We start from the raw sequence: 11,939 nt of genomic DNA on the forward strand, positions 1-11,939 counted from the left end.
AAATCTTATTATTTCTACCTCTACAACATCTTTTTTGTCTGTTCCCTCCTCTCTATTCATACACAGCCACCCCCCTAGTTCAGACCTTCACTTCACCTCTCATCTATACTATTGCAATAGCTTTCTTATTGGCCTCCGTCCTTCAAGTTCTCACTCCAATCTATCCACTACATTTCAGCCAAAGTGATATTTCTAAAGTGCCCATTTGACCATGAGACTGGATTTGAACTCAGGTCTTCATGACTCTAGAATCAATTCTTTATCTACTGAGCCACCTAGCTTGCCTCCTCATTTGCCCATGCTATTTCGCTATTCAATAAAATTTTGGGGCTTCTTGTAGATGCTAGAATTAAATATTTCATTTTAATTTCATATTTCAAAATGTCTGTTTTTCTGTTTTACATTATGCATAATTATTAATACAGTAATACAATTCAATATGGCCCAATGTTCTTGACAGTAACACAAATCTAGTCTCAGACTCTAACTAGTGTGACCCTGGGCAAGTCACTGAACTTCTGTTTGCCTTAATCCACTGGAAAAGGATATGGTAAACCACTCCACTATCTTTGCCAAGAAAATCCTGTGGACAGTAATACAAGTATACAGAGTATCCTAAAAGTGCAATTTTAAACTATTAAAATTGAAAGCAACACTAAGACTTTGGGGACCCAATGTGTAACTTATTAAGTGAACACACATATAGGAGGTACCTACTCAAAATTTTTTTACTGATGTGGGTGAACAATTTTTAAAGTGGGGAGATCACTTATTTAAAGAAGTAACCTTGCTATATGGCTTAGAGAGCCTAAGGTCAAAGGCAAGAACATTGGGCCATATTGAATAAGATGAAATTTGATAAAAATACATATAAGCATACAAAAGGAGAGATATGACTAGTTAAGCAGTTCATCTAAAAATTATCCTGGTTTTTTAATGGATTGTAAATTCAATATGAGCCAACAGAATGATATGGCATCTAAGAAAACTATTGTAGTCTTAGGTTGTGTTAAAAAGGAAACAACTTCCCGGAATGAGAAGACCCCAGTCACACTATATTCTACCCTGTTTAAAACACACTTTGAGCATTATGTTCAAGTCTAGGTACCATATTCTAGGAAGAACACTGGTAAACCAATTGCCAGAGGAGGGAAACCAGAATGGTGAAAGACATTAAACTCTTTGCTTTGTTTTCCTGATTTATAGAATGTGTATAATAAAATATAATAATCCATTAGTCTGTGAGTTTCTTGAGAGCAGAGACATAGTCTTTTGCCTTTCTTTGTATTGTCAGTGCTTAGCACAGTACCTGGCATAGTACAGGAGCTTAATAAAAGTTTGTTCACTGAAGGACCAACCTAGGGTTGTTTTGAGGATCAAATGAAAAAACAAAATACTTTGCAAACCTTAAAGTGTTTTTAAGTGTTAGCTAATGAAGATTGGTTGAAAAAGATGAGGATGTTTAAGCTAGTGAGAACACTATAGCTGTCAGAATTTTGAGACCTTTCTCATGGAAGAAAGACAGACTTGTTCTGCTTGGTCTCTAAGGGCAGGACAAGGAGCCTTGGGTGGAAATTGGAAGGAAGCAAAAAGGCTTTAGTCATGAACCCTCCTGTTGCTGGAGGCCTTCAGGCAAAACATGAATGAAAACTTACCATATTTGTTGTAGAGGGAGTTTTTAGGTATGGCTTGAACTAGATTATAGTGTGATTCCCTCTATATCCTCATCCCCTCTGGAGCTATCTCCACCTTGCCTCAAATTCAAAAGTTGAATCCACTGAGGAACTAATACTCTAGGTTTAAAATACTTTGTTGGCCCATACTCCTAAAACTACAGCTCATGAGCACCCACAGATGTGGCTACATTTCCTCTAGTCAGCCAGAGGATGCAATCACCCAAAACAAAGACATTTACTGAAAAAGCACAGCAGGACCAGTAGCAACAAAACATTCCCCTCCTAAACTCAGTGTGTACTCCTTCACCAATACACACAGAACCCGTGCCCATGCACACTACTTGAGAAGCATATATGTAGGGCAAACACAAGACCAAGGCAGCATACAGCTCCAGCATTGCCTTTGGTTTGTTTTCTCTTCTTGTGGCATCCTTACATTGCTTTTCCTTGGGCTCAATGTTTCTGCTGGGTGGTGTCACTCTGATGGGCCCTGTGGGCCTGTTTCTCTCCATGGTCTCAACCCAGTTTCGTAGCTGGACTCCCAATTGACTCCCTATTGGATTTGGCAGCTCCTAACGGGCAAGTTTCATCCCTGCAAGATGACACTAAAAATGGGGGTGGAGGGAAAGAAGTCCTTTCTCCTTTCCAGACTTTCCATACCTTATGCACTCTAGAAGAAGCTCAAGGGAAAACGCAAAGAGCTGGATTCTTCCTATACAGCTGGCTCTCTTCTAGACTGGCAGGGATAATTCTCCACTTACTCTCCTCAGAACTGTACCTTACTTTTTAAAGGTCTCCAGGGCATGGCTGATTCTTTAGTCAATGGCTAGCCATAATTCCATGAATTTGATTGAGGAACATCTTCAGAGAAAACATCTTTACATTTCCTTTCCAATAGGATCACAGACTTAGAAGTTACCTAGAAGAGACCTTAGAGATCTTGCTATGTGGTTACTATAGTTGTATTCAGACTCTACTTCTAGAACTTGGAGAAAAGGTCAGAACATGCTAGTAACTTCAACTTCAAGAACTTTAAAAGACCTGAGATTTCATCATTTTGGATACTCCCTCTACCAAGGGCTGGAACCTATCCACACCTTAATATATTATTTTCATGAGTTGCTTTATAGTTAAAAAAAGAGAGAGAGAATCATCGCCCGGTGGCCAAATTTCTAGTGATGAGCTTCCATTAACTCAGCTAGGCTGGTTCTCTCATGACCGAAGTTGTCAACTCATACTCAAAGCTTTTCCAGTTTGCTAGAAGCTACCAGAGCTTGTTCTCCACTGGTATGATCTTCAAGAACATGGGATCACACCCATATTGGAGGCTGTCAAATAAAAACAGATGTTTGTAGAATGAAATTGATACCCTCTCACAAAGACACTAATATTTACTCTGTTTTTTGATGGAGTCATCATCTCATCAAGTATGGATATTCTTGTACCAGTGTAGATGACAACCCCTCTGTAATTATTATTCTGTGCAATTTTGTGCATATTTCCCCTGAAATTTCCATAGAATATACACCCAGTGAGGTAGAGGTCTTCTACTGATAGTCCCTGCATCTAGTACTCAGACTGCCCATCTGTTGGTTTTCATTTTCACTACATGAATGTCCCCACCTTCTTCAGTGGTTATAATTATCCATGGTCAAGAATAGTTGTTTTACTGACCTCATAAATTTGTTCTGAGAAGTGAGATAATGTACATTGACAGAACGTGACATTTATGTAGTGCTTTAAAGTGACCAGAACACTTTATATACACCACCTTATGTGATTCTCACAACAATTTTGTGAGGTAGGTTCTACAGGTACCAAAATCTCCATTTTACTGATGAAAAAATTGGGGCTCAGAGATGTTAAATAACTTGTTCATGATCACACAGACAGTGCCAGAACTGAGATTCAAACTTACACTAAAAGCCTTTCCAGTTTTAATCTTAGAGATCGTCTAGTCTGACTGCTTCATTTTACAGATGAGGAAATTGAAATGGTGAGGGATGTGAGGTAACTTGCCTAGGTGACAGAGTACAGAATGCACCACAAAGTCACAGAACAGAAGTGAAAAGATTCTGCCAAAGGGAAAGAAGACTGGAAACTCACCTGGGACCAGTCATCTCCCCTACAGCTTAGTCTGGGCAATGACCATGGCCAGACCCAGTATCCCCTCAATGAGTAGACTGAGAACGCCTAGATTTATGGGTTGATTCATCAGTGGAAGGGGATGGGAGTAAAGGGTGTGAAGGGAACTACAAAAAAAAAATTGAGTAAGAGAACAAAATAAAGGTTCAAAGACCAAAATGTCAAGGGAGAGACCCTAAGTAAAAATCAAGTTTGCAAGTATAGCAACCAACAGAGAGAAACATACAGAAGAAAAAATGAATAAAAACTAAAAAAAGGCCAAAATTCTAAGAACAAACATTACACTTTGAAGATGAATGAGCCAAAATTTCCTGATCAAAAAGAATTCTACCTTCCCTGATATCATGGAAAAGATAGCAATAAATTCCAGAGTTATTCAAAAGAGAATTCTATTGCTTAGAAGAAAATATTAGGAATCAAATTGTTAGGAATCGGAATTTTAAAAAATTAACAGCAGAATAAAGAATTGATAAGACACAATAGACTCCCTCTCCAAAGATATAGAGGCTCTAAAAGGGAAAGTAACAACACAAAAATGTAGACATGAAAGAAAATTTGGTAATAGAGAACTGAAAGGCAATATTAAAAGAACACATAAATGTTATATAAGCCAGGGCAACTGACTTTGAAGAACAGCTGCATAGAGATAACTTAAGGATTAAAAGTATCCTAGAAGAACCTGACAAATTTTTTAAAAAGTGAATTCCATACTGTAGGAAATATTATCATAACACTATCTAACACTTTTGAAAAAGACAATAAAGTACTGGTCTATCAAGACCATAAACCACTGCCAGAAAAAAAGCCCCACACTGAAACTTCAAGGCATATAATAGTAAATTTCACAATTTCAAAAACAACAAATCTTATATGTTATAAAGAGAAAGCCCTTTTGATGTGAATTGAAGCCACTTTTGATAACTCAGAATTATTTCATAGTCATGAGAAACTAAAGGAGAGAATGGGATAGTATATTACAAAGAGATAAAAGACTTACATTGTAACTCAAAATAAGATGCTGAAAATATGGTTTTAAATATCAATGATATAAAATGAACCTTCAGTGAGTTATTTGAGGTATTCTTGCAAAAAAAATATGAAACAGAGCAACAACAGTTGAGAAGATTTGACTTATACACACTCCAAAAATAAAAAAGCACAAAAGTAAAGAAGTACAATTACTGCAAAGAGACTAAGTTCTGAAATCTTAATATGACATCAAATATTTTAGCTACCTTTTTAAAAAAGGAAGATTGAACTGAGGAGTAAAAGAAAAAACAAAGTGATATTATCAAGGGACAAAAATTACTCAGGCGGCCAAAAAGATTTAAATAGAACTTAAAGAATATAGAAAAGAATATAGGAAAGAGGAAAATCTGATTTAATACTCCATCAATCAAATCTCAAAACCCTCTACAAATGAATCAACATCTTTTGTGAGAGGAATCATAAAATTAGAGACTGCATGGATGGGGAGAGGCAAGGTAAGAAACAAAGGGGAGCTGGAGATGCATCTCCACTAAGTCTATAGGTGAACAGTGTAGAGATGATGACTTCTTTAGCTTTTAAACAAGGGCAGAGATTGTGGGAGAATAGCATAAAAACCACAGAGGGGAGAGACAAGGATGGAGGTAATGGAAAAGGGCTCTCACCCTGGAAAGACAAAGGAAAGGTCAACGCTAAAGAACATTTTTGTGGAGGCTAGGGGCATATCTGTGACAAGAAACAAGATCTTTATAGTAGGGAAATCTTGGAGAAATTTTTTACATTAGATGACCATAATCTCTAAGAGAGGGTTATTCTTCCAGAACTGTATCCAGCCCCAGAAGAGGAAATATGAGTTCCCAGGGGCAGCCAACAACCAGAGTGATTAAAGGGACATAGATCCAGAGATAGGATCACCTGGCCTTGGGAGTAGTGAGTAAAAATGGAATGGACTGCTTTAGGCAGTAGTGGTGTTTTCCACACTAGAGGTCTTTAAGCACAGAGAATATCATAGGGGGTTGTTCTTGTTCAAGTTAGGGTCAGACTAGGTGGTGGCCTTTGAGCTCCTTTTCAAATTTGTGATTCTTGGAGGCTTCTCAATGATCTATAAGCATTTGAAAAATTTTAATTTCTTGATCCCAACACATATTTTTCAAGAGTTTTGTCTTCCCCTGTGTTTTCTTTGGCACTGAAATCAGCAAGTATCAAAGCATATGTTGATTTAATTTGAAGTTATCATTTCAACTTCTTTAATATTATTATTTTACTTCATCTTCTATAACAGATGTTGCCATGTAAGCTTCAGTTATCTTCCTGGTGGTCCATTTGCTTATGCTTATCTTGGACATACTAAATGAAATCAGCATGTGTCCTATGAAAGCATATTTCTTGTTGTCTTTGGATGCTTGAAACCAATTCCACCAACTGTTTTATTCCAAGGAGAACTTTTGAATCATTCTTCCATTTGGCTGTGACTTCTTCATGTCTTCTAGTTTCATTTGTAGTGATGGTATCAAAATGGATTTGGTTCTCTAGTAGAACATCGCTCATTGACCATCAGAAGAAAGATTGTATATTTAGCCCACTATCAGTTAAATTAATATTTGTAGATGTTCTAAGAATTGTGGAATACTTAGCCATCCTCTACCTTCTTTTCTACTTCTTTATATTGTCATTGTGCAAATAGAAGGCCCATTTTGTTTTTTGGACTTGTCATGTGTGTCAATGGCTGCCAAAAATTCAACACTTAAGAGCCACTACATTTAGCTAGGTTGATCCTTATTAATGAAAGTTCATATTTCTATAGGACTCAAGCTTATAAAGTACTTTCTTTGCAACAATCTTCTGAGGTGAGTGGTATATAGATTAGTATTTCCTTTTCACAGATGAGAAAACTCACAGGAAGGCTAAGTAGCTTGTCCATAGTCATAGGCTCAAAGTATAAATCTAGAGATGGAAGGGATTTTCAAGGTCATCTAGTCCAACAGCTCTTAAAGTGTGGTATAGAGACACCTACACATCTCTAAAACTCTTTCAGGGGTTTATGAGGTCAAATTATATTATTATTTTCATAATAATGATGTTTTAATTTCTAATATGGTAAACACTGGTAGATATAATCCATATAACAAAAAGCTCTTTGGGGTCCTCAACTTTAAAGAATATAAAAAGGGTCTGAGACAAAAAAAATTTTTAGAACCACTGATCTAATTCAACCCTCATAATGCAGTTGAGGAAACTGAGGCCCAAAGATAATTAAATGATTTGCCCAAGGTAACAGAAGCAATAAGTAGCAGAATCAGAATTTGAACCCAGATCTCCCTTTTTTTCACTGAAGTAAAAATGCAGTAAACTACATTTTCACCAGTATAGCTTTTAGTTTTAGAAGTGGAATTAAACTTCTTTCCTCAAGACTTCTTAACTATCATCTGTCAGTAGGCCCTCACACAAGCTTTTCCAGCTTGACAGAATCTTGCCAAAGATTGTACTCTTCCTCGAGAATCTGGGGTCACAAAGCTCGAGTCTTCATTTAACAAAGAGACCCATCAAAGCCATCCTATGGTAAACAGTATCACAGTGTTAGGGCTAGGGTTAGGGTTGGAGTCAGAAGACTTGGAGGATTCCTATCACTTACCACCTCTGCACCCTCAAATATGTATCAGTTTCGTCATTTGTAGAATGTGGGCAATGAATATGTACATTGCTTACTTCATGTGGTTGTTTTGCAGATTAAGTGAGATAATGTAGGTAGAATGCTTTGCAACCATAAACTAATACATGTATGTATAGATGTGGCTTACTCTCGATTATTAGAGAATGGAAAACCATAGTTTCTTGGTCATAGGGATTGACTCTATGTTTCTCCTAGTAGGTTTCAAAGCATCTAAAAGGAGATCTTGTAATGCTGCAAGGAGGTGATATACAAACATAGATTTGGACACCTAAACAGATCAAAACATCGGTTGCATAAGACTTGACAGCAAATGGTGAATCATTGCCGTGTAATGGAAAAATTAAGATTGGTCACTAGGAATACATAAATGGGTCACCACAGTGAGTCAGAGGGTCCCACCCTCTTCCAGAGCCTCCTAAATGTATCTGCTTGCCGGTTGATTCATCGTTTACCTTTGAGCTTTGTCTTCCTTTCTTCTAAATCGATATTTTACAATGCCGCTCTATGGGCAACACTGCTTTCCCAGAGTAGTCAGACCTAATGCAGAGAAACTACTTGGAAACGGCATACATGTACCTGCACTTAGGGAGGATAATTGTTTTATTCCACTGTCTGTTGCCCTGAAGATAAAAGATATCCACAAAGGACTGGAAGACAGCTGCCTTCTGGAAGTTACTAAGGAACCAATATAGAATTAATAGAATCAATCAGGAAGAAGGGATTCCTTGTTCCATCTATGTGGCATAGTCTAGTGAGGCCATTCGAACTTGGGCCCCTATAGCATGCCATTTTTTATTCAAAAGAAATCTAAAATTAACAGACTTTTGGCCCTTACCTCATACTCTGTGGACATATCATTCCTGTGAGATGTTAAAAAAAAATGTGGAAATACAAATGAGAAATTTGCCCTATATAAAACAATCCCTCACATTTTTATAACATTTTAGCTTTTTAAAAAATAAATTTGTATTGAGATCTTTTTATAACATCACGTTTCCTAATGTATTCTTCCTACTTCTCCCAGAGATCTTTCCCTTGTAATAAGCAATAAAAAGGAGGAAATGTTCAGCAAAATTAGCCAACATATTGAAAAAAGTCTGACTTTTATGTGACATGTTTCACACCCTTAGTCCCCCACTTCTACAAAGAAGCTAGAGAGAAGGGGCTAAGTTCCTTCTTATGTCTTTTCTTTGGGGGTAAGTATGGTCATTTAAATTTCACAGCATTCAGTTCAACCTAGAGTTTTCAAAGTACTTTCTTATACATTTTCTCCATTGATCAAAATATCCATGAGGCAGGCTGGGCAGGGACCATGATTCCCATCTGACTCACAGCTTTTCTCTCCATCTCATCTGCTTGCCATCATCTTTAAAGACTTCAGTATTCATGATGATGGCCCCTTGGACACACTGGTCATCCAATTCCTCAACCTCCTCAACTCCAACACCAATCTTGCCTCCCCAACTTTGGCCACACACCAGCATGGTTGGAAACAGTTCATAATGGTGAGTTCTTGCTCTGGTGCCAGTTAGACTAGATGGTCTCTGAAGCCCCTTCCAACTCTGGAATTCAGTTTAGGCTTTCTCATCATAGGCTAACTTATACTATTCCCAAAGTCCTAATTTTTGAAATTCTATTCTTCTACAAAAATTTTTATCCTTCCACCTCTCCAACTCCCTCATTCATGCTAAAACTACTCTTTGCCCTTGTCTGACCTCTGTTTCTTTGACTCTTATCTATTCTTCCAGCCCATCTTCCCAACTCTGAGCTTTCTTTACTAAACCATAGTGCTTGGTGTAGAAAGCACTTCATATATACTTGTTGACTTGACTCCATGACTAGCTTTGAGAGGCATCATATTGTAGCTGAAAGAGCACAGGATTTAGAGTCACAGGGTGTGGGTTCAAACTCTGACTCTGCAAAGCCTGTATGGCCTTGGGCAAGTCCCTTCAATTTTCTATGACTCAGTTTCCTCATTTGTAAAAAACAAAAAAAGAGGGGAGGGGTTGGATCGGACAACTGCTAATACTCCTTCCAACTCTAAAACCTGTGATCTCATGACCCTGTGACAAATTCTACATGATTAATTAATTAGCCATCATCCTAGAAAATCTGACTTTCCTGATTCCTTCCATTCTTGACCTTCTCAAGCCCCTGTAACTCTTATCAACTGATTCCTCGGCTCCTACTTCTATGCTGCTTTAAATAAGTGGAGAAAGTCATGGCATTTATTGCTTTTGCTCTACACAGATTATGTGAAGAGAAGCACAGCACTCCCAAATCTTCCTTCTACTCAACTCTTGTCGTTTCCCTATCTTATTCCCAATCTTTCCCTCTCTTCTTCGATTCCCATACAAACCTCTTCCCCTCCCCCCACAGCATATGGATTGGGCCACTACTACACTAAGAAGATTGAGGCTACCCCAAGAGGAGTCAACTCATCTTCCACCCTCAAATCCCCCTTCACTCAACTCTCCTCCACTTCTCCAGAATTCATGGTGCTATCTTCTGTTCTTTCATGCTTCCAAACTGGTTCGGTGATTAATCGGTGCTCTTGGGTTCTTCTTTCTTTAAATTCTCATTTTTTTCTTTTAAAATTTTTCTCTTAAATGTATTCATCCTGAAACACAGGCATTTCAATATTCAAAGAACCCCCGAGGAAGGATTATATATGAAACTGAACTTATGTATAGTTCATTCTTTAAAGTATGTACTAAATTTAACAAGATGGTAATAATATCCCTATTCTCTTTTTTTCTATTAAAAATGTTTTTTATTGGCATTCCTTTCTTCCTTTTTTCTTTTCTGTCACTGCCTCCTAACTCACCTCCACTCTGCAACAGAAGCCCTCCTTTGTAATGAATAAGTGAAGCCAAACAAATCAACTCATTGGCCATGTCTGAAAAGTGGGTCTCCTTCTGCATTTCTGATTCATCAACTCTCTGCTACATTTTGTCATCAGTCTTTTGAATCTTAGGTTCTTCTTGGGTACTGGGCAATAGTGGACTGATGGACTGGATCCTACTAATTAAACACATAATATTTTATATGGAGGGAATGAAAAAGAGAGATACAGACAGACACAGACACAAAGGAGAGAGAGAGAGAGAGAGAGAGAGAGAGAATGAACACCCTAGGAAATTCCTTGCTTAATAATACTACTATGTTAAAAATAACTCTAATATGGTGAAAACCAGGCTTCTTAGCAATAATCATAAAACATATGAAACATACAAATATTACTGAAAGGAGAATGGCATTAGGTATTTCTATTGGGCTCATTTGGGTCTCTCTTGACATGAGTCAACACAAAAAGAGAAAAAAGGTTAGAAATGAAAAGAAAAAGACTTCTAGTCACTCCTTTGTCTGTAAGAAGAGTAGCCTTCTATTTACCTTTGCCCAAAGAGAAAATGGTGCTCCCTCCCAATCTCTCCTCTTAAAGAGGAGGCAATGCAAAGCAGAGGCAAAAAAAAAAAAAAAACTGCTTTGGTCTCCTGCCTAGGTGAAAGTACAGATAAATAAGCAAGCAGAATAGAATTTATTAAGCACTTACTATGTGTCAGGCACTGTGCTAAGTGCTGAAGACACAACTAGAAGCAAACAAGACAGCCTCTGCTCTCAAGAAGCGGACGTTCTAATGGGGGGAGACAATACATAAAGAAGAGGTGGAAAGGGGAGGGGGTGGGAGGGTATGAACATAGGGGGAAAGAATGAAAGGACGAGTTGTAGCATCCACTCTGAAGTTTCTCAGTTTGGCAACAATGTAACAGAGAAAGGTCAAGAAGAAGATGACCTCCAAAGGACTGTTCCTGAAAGCCTCACCTGCGTCTTCCATTATGGTCAGGCTATATGTTCCTAAACGTGTTCCTTCTTGCTGGGATCTTGGCTTGCTCAGCCCTGCCCTCTTGACAACTGGAGGCAACACTGTGTATCTTCTACCTTTCAAGCTCTGCCAGAGTTGGAGGTTTCCCCTGTCTTTTCCAAGAGATAAGTCAGTTTTGATTCAATGTGAATACTACCCTGTTTATGGCTGAAAGCTGCCTCCTCAACACAGAGTTTGGAGTTCCGCTTGTTTTCTAATAATAATAATAATAACTGGCATTTAAATCCTATTTTATAGTTTGTAAAACATGGCCTCACAGGCAAGTACCATAGTTTTTGTTATCTCCCTTTTATAGATGAACAAATGAAGGTTCACAGCAGTTAAGTGACTTGTCCATGACCACACAGGAAGTGTCAGAGGTAGGATTTGAACTCAGGTCTTTTTTACTCCAGGTCTTGCACTCTACTGTGGCATATTGCTCCTCAGACAGCCAAGCATTGGAAGGGTGAGGCCTTACATGCCACCCCACCGTTCTAAACAGAAAGAAGGTAACTTGGTATCAGCAGTTAATTACAATATTGCAAGGAATGGCGGAGCAGGCCAACTTCTAAGCTTACCCTCCCCCCCATACAAGGGT

The sequence above is a fragment of the Trichosurus vulpecula genome, chromosome 3 (genome assembly GCF_011100635.1).
Source record: "Trichosurus vulpecula isolate mTriVul1 chromosome 3, mTriVul1.pri, whole genome shotgun sequence".
NCBI classification, from domain to species: Eukaryota; Metazoa; Chordata; class Mammalia; order Diprotodontia; family Phalangeridae; genus Trichosurus; species Trichosurus vulpecula.